We start from the raw sequence: 10,543 nt of genomic DNA, 5'->3' as shown, positions 1-10,543 counted from the left end.
TCATTATAACCAACATTCCAAATTACTTCTTTCTTCCCCTGTTTTCCTACAACATTTTCTTCAGAATTTGTAACAGCAATTGGTTTCTTATCTTTGTTGCATTCCCATTTTTCTTGAATTATTTCTTCAGCAATCATATTAATTTATTTTTCAGCTACCTCCCTTAAACCTTCCATCACAAATTCTTTGACTTCCTTATACTTATTGCTTTTCTTTCTTCCCATTTTAATGAAAAACAAAGCAACAAAGCAACAAAGAAGAACAATTACAGAATAGGATACCCAAGAAATCCTAGCTATACAAAACAGGGTAAACCAGAAACCCTAACCTTCCAACCAAGCTTGTAGATGAATGACCTACCTAGCAATTAGGGTCGATACCGTGTCGTTCGTGCCGATTGTGTCGATTGTGCCGATCGTGTGCACGTTTGACAAGTGACACTAAACAACTAACAACGTGATCACAATTAACGAACCGCGACCTTGATACTGTGTAAATCGTGTCGATTGTGCCGTTCGTGCCGATTGTGCCGATTGTGTCGTTCGTGCCGATTGTGCTGATCGTGTCGTTCGTGCCGATCGTATTATTCGTGATGAAAGAATTTGCTGCAAAATTGGGTACTTTTATTTTTTTTATTAAGTATAAGACATATATTTTATGGATTTTGTATATATATATAATTAATAATTTTAATACTAAAAAATGCATTATTAAAATATCTTGCACCCATATATATCATCTAAATTATTTTTCATTGATGCATTATTAACCCTAACTATTCTCAATTCCCGTCATACTTAAGCATTCGACTATGCCTTTTGACTTTTGCTCATCCTCCATAGAAGATTTTTGCGGTCTTTAAGGGTGCATTTTTAAATATTCTATTAAACCTTTCGGCATAATCTTAGGTCCTAAATCACCCCGTTGACAAACCCTTAGGTTTTCTCACCAATGTTTGTTTTACTCAAGCCGACATTTCCACCATTCGATTACACTTTTCGACATAAACTTATGCTCTAAATCGCCCTCCGTGAACGAACCCTTAGGTTTTCTCACCAATGTTTACGTTACTCGAGCTGACATTATTGTTTTTGCTTCATCTACTAATGTTTGCGCACCCACATATAATAATTACTTTTAGAGGGATTCGAACGCTCCTCTTAAGTATGAAATTTTAACATTTTAACTGCTAGATCACTTATGATTGTTGAAATAATTTTATAATTTTGTGTATGTATATATATTTTGTAAGTTACATTTTGAATAATTATATATATTATATAAAATTTTCATACTCATACAAAAAAAAAATATAATAAAAATAATTATATCTTTTAACATAATATTAACTAAAAATATTTCAGTTAATAATGATATATATATATATATATAACATTATATATAATAAAATTAATTATATTTCTTAACCTAATTTTATTTATTAAGTATATGACATATTGAGTACATATTTTAAAATTATTGTAATTTTGTTGTTGTTGAATTTATGTTTTTTATTTTTATGTTTTTCATGTGCATCCCAAGTTCCCAACATTCGATACATATAACATTTTTTATTTTATTTTAAACTGTTTCAAGTTTATGGGCGGGTCAACACACGATTCGACCGATATATCCATTTACTCTCACATATATATCTAAATTAACCACAACTCTCGACTCGACAAATTCAAATTAAGCATTACTATATATATATAGAGAGAGAGATTATATTGTTATGAATGGTGCGCGTTCATCAATTTTTGTGTAGAATTTAAAATATAAAGTCTTATTAGCTTAGTTGGTTAAATGGTTGTACTTGTTTTGTTAGATTGCAAGTTCGAAACATATATATAGAAAATTTTAAATTATTTTTAACTGTTTCAAGTTTATGGGCGAGTCAACCGACGACCCGACCCAAGCATCAATTTATTCTCATATATATATTCAAATTAACCACAATTCTAGACCTGACAAATTCAAATTAAACATTATTATATATATGTTGATATTATTATGAATGTCGCGTGTTCATTAAATTTTGTGTAGAATTTAAAATATAAAGTCTTATTAGCTTAGTTGGTTAAATGACTATAATTTGTTAGGTTGCAAGTTTGAAACATACATATAACATTTTTAATTTTATTTTTAACCGTTTCAAGTTTATGAGCGGGTCAATCCACGATCCGACCCAAGTATCCATTTACTATCACATATATATCCAAATTAACCACAGCTCTCGACCCAACAAATTCAAATTAAGCATTATTATGTATATATAGATACTAGCATAATGCTCTTGCATTGCAAGGATAAATAAAATTCACATTTATAAAGTTGAAATAGACAATACTCACATATTTATAGTAGGGGTATAAACGAGCCGAGCTGAGCTTAAACTATTCATGACTTGAGTTCGGTTCGACTCGTATTTTATTGGCTAGGCTCGAGCTCGATCGAGCTTTCAATATTAAGCTCGAACTCAGCTCGATCATATAAGCATAGGCTCAAGTTCGGCTCGAAAGACTCAAATTTAAATATATTTATATATTAATTTCTTATATTAAAAATCCTAAATCACCATTCATCAATCGCCAGTTCACCAAATCACCACACAAATATTTCAAATCATTAATTACATATTAATAAAAACAAAAAACATAAATCATAAATCAACAACTATTATCTAACTTTAGTGATTAAATAGAGCAACAATTGAACAAGATTTAGGGTTTTACCGGAACGAGATTTAGGGCTTCGAAATGAGATATAAGTTTGTTGAAGAAGTATCAATGGGCAGTCTCTAGACTCTTCTTGCAAAATGGTTGTGGAAGTCGGGAGTGATCTTGTAAGATTGTTGTGTTGTGTGGACTATAGAGTGAGATGCAAATGAAAGTTGAGACTCTTCTCAAGAAAGAAAAGTGGAGTGAGCTACGGGGAACAGTTTCCCAAAGTGACATTGTTTGGCGTTCACTTTCCCAAACTAACATAGTTTGTTTATTCCCAAACTAACCTAGTTTACTATTCAAACTCAATTTTTTTTTTATTTTTTTATTCTTTTTACAATTAAAATTCATTATATATAAAACTAAATTATTTATATTTTGATATATAATTTAAATTATTATTTTTATAAATTAAATTATTTATATTTTGATATATAATTTAAATTTGATTATTTATATTTTAATATATATATATATATTTACATTTTAATTATTATTTATATATATAATAAATATTCCCTTTAACATTCTAATAAATAATTAATAAATACTAATAAATTTAAAATATTTTAACTATAATAATATAATAATTATATATTCATAAAAACGTTTTTAAATTTATCAATTATTTATTAAATATAATAACATTTTTAATTAATATTTTAACGCTAGAAATATGGTAATCTTTTTATTATATTTAATAAATAATTGATAAATTTAAAAACGCGAATATTTAATTATGATATTGTTATGGTTAAAATATTTTAAATTTATTAGTATCCATTAATTATTTATTAGAATTATTTAATATTTATTACACTATATAAATAATAATTGAAATGTAAATATATATATATATTAAAATACAAATAATCAAATTTATAAAAAATAATTATATTTAAATTATATATCAAAATATAAATAATCTAATTTATAAAAATAATAATTTAAAATATATATCAAAATATAAATAATTTAGTTTATATAAATAATAATTTAAAATATATATCAAAATATAAACTTTATATATAATAAATTTTAAATGTAAAAAAAATAAATAAATAAATGAAACTGAGTTTGAATAGTAACTAGGTTAGTTTGGGAATGAATGAACAAACTAGGTTACTTTGGGAAAGTGAACGCCAAACAAGGTTACTTTGGGAAACTATTCGAGCTACGGGCACTGATTGTTAATGATGTGTTGTATTGGAAATTTGGAATTTGAAAAACAAGATAGAAAATAAGGTTAATGTGAATAATTGGATTTTGGGGAGGCCCATAAGTAATACGCCCATAGATAGTCTTATGGGTATGTTTCAAATATTGATTAAAAATAAAATAAAAAAATTATATGATTAGGCTCGAAAAAGTTCGACGAGCCAAAAGGCGAGTCTTACCTAACCTCAAATTTGGCTCGAATCTTAAATGAGATGGCTCCAGCTCGGCTCGAATTTGATTTTGATCGAACTCGAATTGAACTTTGACTAAGCGGCTCAACTCATTTACACCCTTACATTGTCGTCACCATCATCATCATCGTTTTCATGGCCTTCATTATCTTTTTCGTCGACAATATCTATGGTCTGAACATGAGGGACTTCAATGGTTGGGACAACCTAGTGGTCGTCTTACTCCTCTCATTCAACATTATTTTCGTTATACATTAAAAAAGAAAAAAGGATTACAAATTTGATAAAGAGACACCATTTAACTTTTTTCCCATTAATTCACTAATTTTATCATCATCTCTCGGTCAACCAAAAGTCTCATTTCTTATATAATAGACATCTCATATTACCATGGGTGGATCTATGTATGGGATCAGGTGGGCTGAAGCCCATCCTAAAAAAATGTTTTTTTACGGTACAAATGTGACATTACCTCATAATTTCTTGAATTTTTTAATTTATTATTTTTTAAAAAAGACAACTTACTTTTATCCACTTTCGTTATTTTTTTAAGCTTACCCTAAATTTTTTTCAAGTCCACCCCAACGCGGATTTTTAGACCTGTCCATGCATATTACTAATTTTTTATCCTCACTTATGCACCAAACTATCTTAGTAGTACCAACATATTTTAATTTTACTTTTTACAAACCAACAATCTCATCATATCACTAATCTCTTTACCTTAACTACTTCTTCGGTAGATCAACAATCACATTCATAAATTTAACCAACAATATTTTTGTTTTCTAATTAATCTCTCATCTTATCCCTCGGAAAACCAACCACAAATCTCTTATAATTGGCAAACCAATGTTACTAGTATCTTTATCTCTCGATAAACTAACCACAAATCTTAATCACACTTTCACACGCCTCTTATCCCTTGGCAAACCAATCATCAATCTCAATTGACCTCTAATCTCGTGACCTAACGATCCTTTATTACTGGTCTCTTATCCCTCGATGAACCATATCACAATCACAATATTATCGACCTCTTATCTATCGACAAACCACATCCCAATCTTAAGTTTACTGGTCTCTTATCCCTCGACAAATCAACCATCAAGCTCAATCGACCTCTTTAATCTTATAACCTCACTCCTGCACCCAACTATCTCAACGGTACCAACATCGTTTACCTTTACTTTTGACAAACTAACAATCTCATCATATCACTAACTTCTTTACCTTAACTTTTTCGGTAGACCAACAATCTCATTCATATATTTAACCACCAATATTTTTTGTTTTCCAATTACTATCTCATATTACTAATCTCTCATCTTATCCTTCGGAAAACCAGCCAAAAATCTCTAATCATTGACAAACCGATGTTACCGACCTTTTTGTATCCCTTGGTAAATCAACCACAAATCTTAATCACACTTTCACACCTCTTATCTCTCGGCAAACTAACCACTAATCTCAATCGAGACCTCTAATCTCGTGATCTCATGATCCTTTGTTACAAATCTCTCACACACTTTTACATGTCTCTTATCCCTCGACAAATCAACCATCAATCTCAATTACACTTTCACACGCCTCTTATCCCTCGACATACCATACGTATATCACACACTTTCAGAAGTCTTTTATCCTTGGCAAACCAATGTTATCGACTTTTTACCCCTCTTAGCAAACCAACCACCAAATCTCACTAGATCTCTTATATGCATCAGCAAACCACATCCCAATTCCAATGTTACAGGGCCTCTTATCTCTTGGCAAACCAACCACAAATCTCAATCACACTTTTACAAGTCTCTTATCCTTGATAAATAGATATTATCAGTCTCTTATCCCTCGACAAACCAACCATAAAATCTCAATCGACCTCTTATCCATTAACAAACCACATCCCCATCTTAATGTTACCGGCCTCTTATCCTTCGACAAATCAACAATCAATCTCAATCAACCTCTCTAATCTCGTGACCTCACAATCCTTTATTACCGGCCAATCACACTATCACACACTTTTTATCTCTCGATAAACCAACCATTAATCTCAATTGACATCTAATCTTTCGACAAATCAACCACCAATCTCAATCAATATTTAACATTGTGACCTCACGATCCTTTGTTACTAATCTCTCACACACTTTTACATGTCTCTTATCTCTCGACAAACCAACCTTAAATCTAAATCACACTTTTACACCTCTTATCCATCGACAAACCATATCGATATCACACACTTTCATAAGTCTCTTATCATTGGCAAACTAATGTTATCAACTTTTTATCCCTCTTAGCAAACCAACCACCAAATCTCAATTGATCTATTATATCCATCAATAAACCACATCCCAATTCCAATGTTACCGCCTCTTATCCCTCGACAAACCAACCACAAATCTCAATCACACTTTCACAAGTCTCTTATCCTTGACAAACAAATATTATCAGTCTTTTATCCATTGGAAAATCAACTACAAAATCTCAATCGACCTCTTATCCATTAACAAACCACATTCAATCTCAATGTTACCGGTCTCTCATCTTTCGACAAATAAACTATTAATCTCAATCGACATCTTTAATATCGCGACCTCGCAATACTTTATTATCGGCCAATCACACTCACACACTTCTTATCTCTCGGTAAACTAACCATTAATTTTAATTGACATCTAATCATATGATAAATTAACCACCAATCTCAATCAAACTTTAACTTCGTGACCTCATACTTTGGTCAATCAAATATATGATTCATATATTATAACCATCAATATCTCATTTGTTAAATGCATCTTATCAACACATATAATTTACTTAAATTTGCATTTGTAAGGATTCAAACTCTTGCCTCGAGTGTGGAAGATGATCAATTTAACCACCACACTACTTATGATTGATATATTTTATTTATAATTTTGTGTATACATGTTGTATATTTTGTAATTAATAAATTTCGAAAATTTTATTTTTTTTATAAAATTCACAAATAATATTGACTCTTTTTATTAATAAGTTAAAACTATTTTTCAAAATAAAAATATTATTTATCATTTTGTGTTAAATCTAGTCTAACGACAAAAAGATGGATATCCACATCCTCTTCGAGGTCCTGGGTTCGAGCCCGTTATGCGACAAATTATGCGCTTAGTTAAATGGTTAAATGTGTTTGCGGACATATGCTTAACCCGCGGGGATTAGTCGCACTCTATACAAGAAATAAAACTCAACGTTTTAAAAATAATGTAGATAAATAATCAAAAAGATTAATTTATTTTTAACTATTTTTTCAGTATAAAAAATATTATTTATCTTTCAAATATAAACTGTAGACAAACAATTAAAATTAATAATTTATTTTTATTTAAATATATCACAAATTAAGTTTCAAATGTATTATTTTATATATATAATATAATTTTAAACATGTTCTATATATAATATATATAAAAATTATAAAAACAATTAATATAAATAGAATTATATATATATATATATAAATATTTATTATCAATAGTATATAAGAACACTTATTATTATTAATATTATTAAATTAAAATTTTTATTATTAAAAATGATTAATTCTTAAATTATTAATGTTTTATTTATTAGTTAAAAAGAGAAACAAACGGAAGGAATAAAAAATATATATGTAATTTAAAAAATTGGTTTAAAATTATTGATATATATATATATATATATTAAAAAAATTTCTATTAAAGAACACTAATTATTTTAATATAATTATATTAAATTTTTATTCTTAAAATTTATTAATTTTTGATTGGTTAAGGTTGATTATATATTTTATTTATTAGTTACAGCATGGCCGGATCTATGTAGGGATTCGGGTGGGCTGAAGCTCACCTCGAAAAAAACAAAACAAAATTTTACGGTTCAAATTTCATTATATTCACTAAATTTTTAATTTTTTTTAATATACTTCAATATTTGTTTATTTAATTATTAAAAAAATGGTAATTGAGAATTTTCACTAGTTTTATTGAGAATTTTCTCGTTATTTTTTTAAGTCCACCTCAACCATATTTCCCGAGTCCGTCCCTGAGTTACAAAGAGAAATGAAAGAACGAATATAAAAAGTCTCTTATTCAAACTGATTCACGACTTGACCCACATAGGCCGTACCTATTTACTCTCACGTCAAGATTCAAATTAACCACGTGTTTCAACCGAAGAATTCAAACCGTCAAGATTCAAATTAACCACGTGTTTCAACCGAAGAATTCAAACCATTTAGATTTAAGAATTTGATATATATATATATATAGATATAGGGTTGCGAATTTGAGAAAATTAGGTGAGAATGTGGGTTCAAATTCCAAAGACTAAAATGTGGGTAATATACATATTTATTAAGAGTGAATATTATAAAGATTAAAATGTGAGTAAAAATTTGAGAGATTGTGATATATGTAATGACAAATTTGAGTGATTGTTGATTCTAAACAAATTTTTTTAATCGTTTTAAGTTTATGGACGAGTCAACCACAATTCGATTCAAATATTCATTTACTCTCTATATATTCAAATTAATCACAATTCTTGACCCGACATATCAAACAAATTCAAGTTAAACATTATTATATATGTTAGGATCTAGGTCGCCGATAGCGGACCAGGGTCCGGCTAAAGGATAATCTTTGACTATACTCAACGGTTGGCGTTAATCCGGTTAAGAATTAACACCGGTTTCAATACTACACAAGCTGTCACAAACCCTTGAACTGAGTTCAAGTGCGGAAGTGGTTTGTTTCAGATTGAAGCAACACACACACATGATGGATAGAGATGAGATTTGGAGAAAGTCGGTTTGAAGATTAATGAGTCAGTTAGAAAAGTATGGGTCGGTTAGAAAGATATGAGTCGGTTAGAAAATGGGACCGACAGAAAGTAAGGCACGATGCATGTTTTTATGGATGTTCGGAGATAAAACTCCTACGTCACCCTTTTTTCTCAAACCACGAGAAGGATATTCACTAAGGAATACACACACAATACACGATCGAGTCTTATTTACTACTCGATAATCACTTTTACAATTCTCACAGAAATTGCACTTTACAAACACACTTAAGCTTTAAATCTTAGAGAGATGTTCGCTCACAACACACTTAGCTTGCTTGTCTTTATGTTCTTACTTATGTCTTCAGCTTCTTCAACTTCTCCTTTTATAGATGAAATGTGCTAATGGTCACATTTCTTCAACGGATACCTTCAGGGTAATCCTTGAATGTGATTGGTTGAGCAGAGGATCAGCATGACATTACATGCGGTTTAATCTTCCAAGGCATGAAGCAGACCGGTCTTCATTTGTCTTTGCTTGATTATGGCAACTGTCGGTTGGACAGTTGCCTGCACCTGGGAGATTGCTCCTTTGACTTATACTAGAATGATAACTTTTTTTCAGGCAATCTTCTGCAGCCTGTAGCATATCATCAGACTTGTATGAATATGGAAATGTTACAGTCTGAGGCTTTAATGTCATCTTCTGCATATACCCAAAGTGTCTGTTTGCACCAATTTGTAAACTGTTCTTTATTTGATATTCTTGACTTCTTTCTCTAAGTAGTCTTCTCGTTGGATTTGGATTGAATACCTCATTCCAACTGATCATGTTGACCGGTTGATCAGTTCAACCGGACAGCTTCAGGTTTTGGATTTGTCACTTACTTCTTCTAGCCGGTTTGATTACTTGGCCGGTTGTGATTCTTGACCGTTCGAAGTTCTTGACCGTTCCTGCACAATAAATTTGTTTTGTTAAGTTCTTATTAGCCGGTCAATTTTATCTAACAATATATATAGATTATTGTAATGTTTGTTAGATATGACTATAATATATATATATATATATATATTATATTTGAAAATACTGGATTTTCATTTTTTTCGAAATACGACTATTTCTCGCGGGTTAAACCTATAGTACTAACATGTTAACTCAACCATTAACCGTAAAATGAATAATTGTTGTAAAATTATTAAAAATTTATTATATTATTTTTAAAATAAATAAATTATGATTTAAAAAAAATTAATATATAAAATATATTAATTAGAAAATATAATTAATATGTATTAGAAAAAAAAGTTTAATGCATTATGCATGTTATTACATTCTCTTAAAGAAAATTTGAGCATGATCTATTCTCTTAATTGTTTTATTAATAATATTTTTTCATTTAAATTATTATAGCTGGTTATTAATTGTTATGAATTGATAAAACAGAAAAATAATATGAAATTTTTTGGGTCGGGTCAGAAGTTAGAACAAAAATTGGCCAGATCAAAAAATAATAACAAGCTCATGGCAAATGTATTGGCCCATCATGTATCTGCTTTTCTTCAACCCTAAAGATTTAATTTTTGCTAAGATTCAAC

Source organism: Impatiens glandulifera, chromosome 2 (genome assembly GCF_907164915.1).
Source record: "Impatiens glandulifera chromosome 2, dImpGla2.1, whole genome shotgun sequence".
Classification (NCBI taxonomy): domain Eukaryota; kingdom Viridiplantae; phylum Streptophyta; class Magnoliopsida; order Ericales; family Balsaminaceae; genus Impatiens; species Impatiens glandulifera.
The sequence above is the reverse complement of the archived record's forward strand: the minus strand, read 5'-3'. Positions refer to the sequence as shown.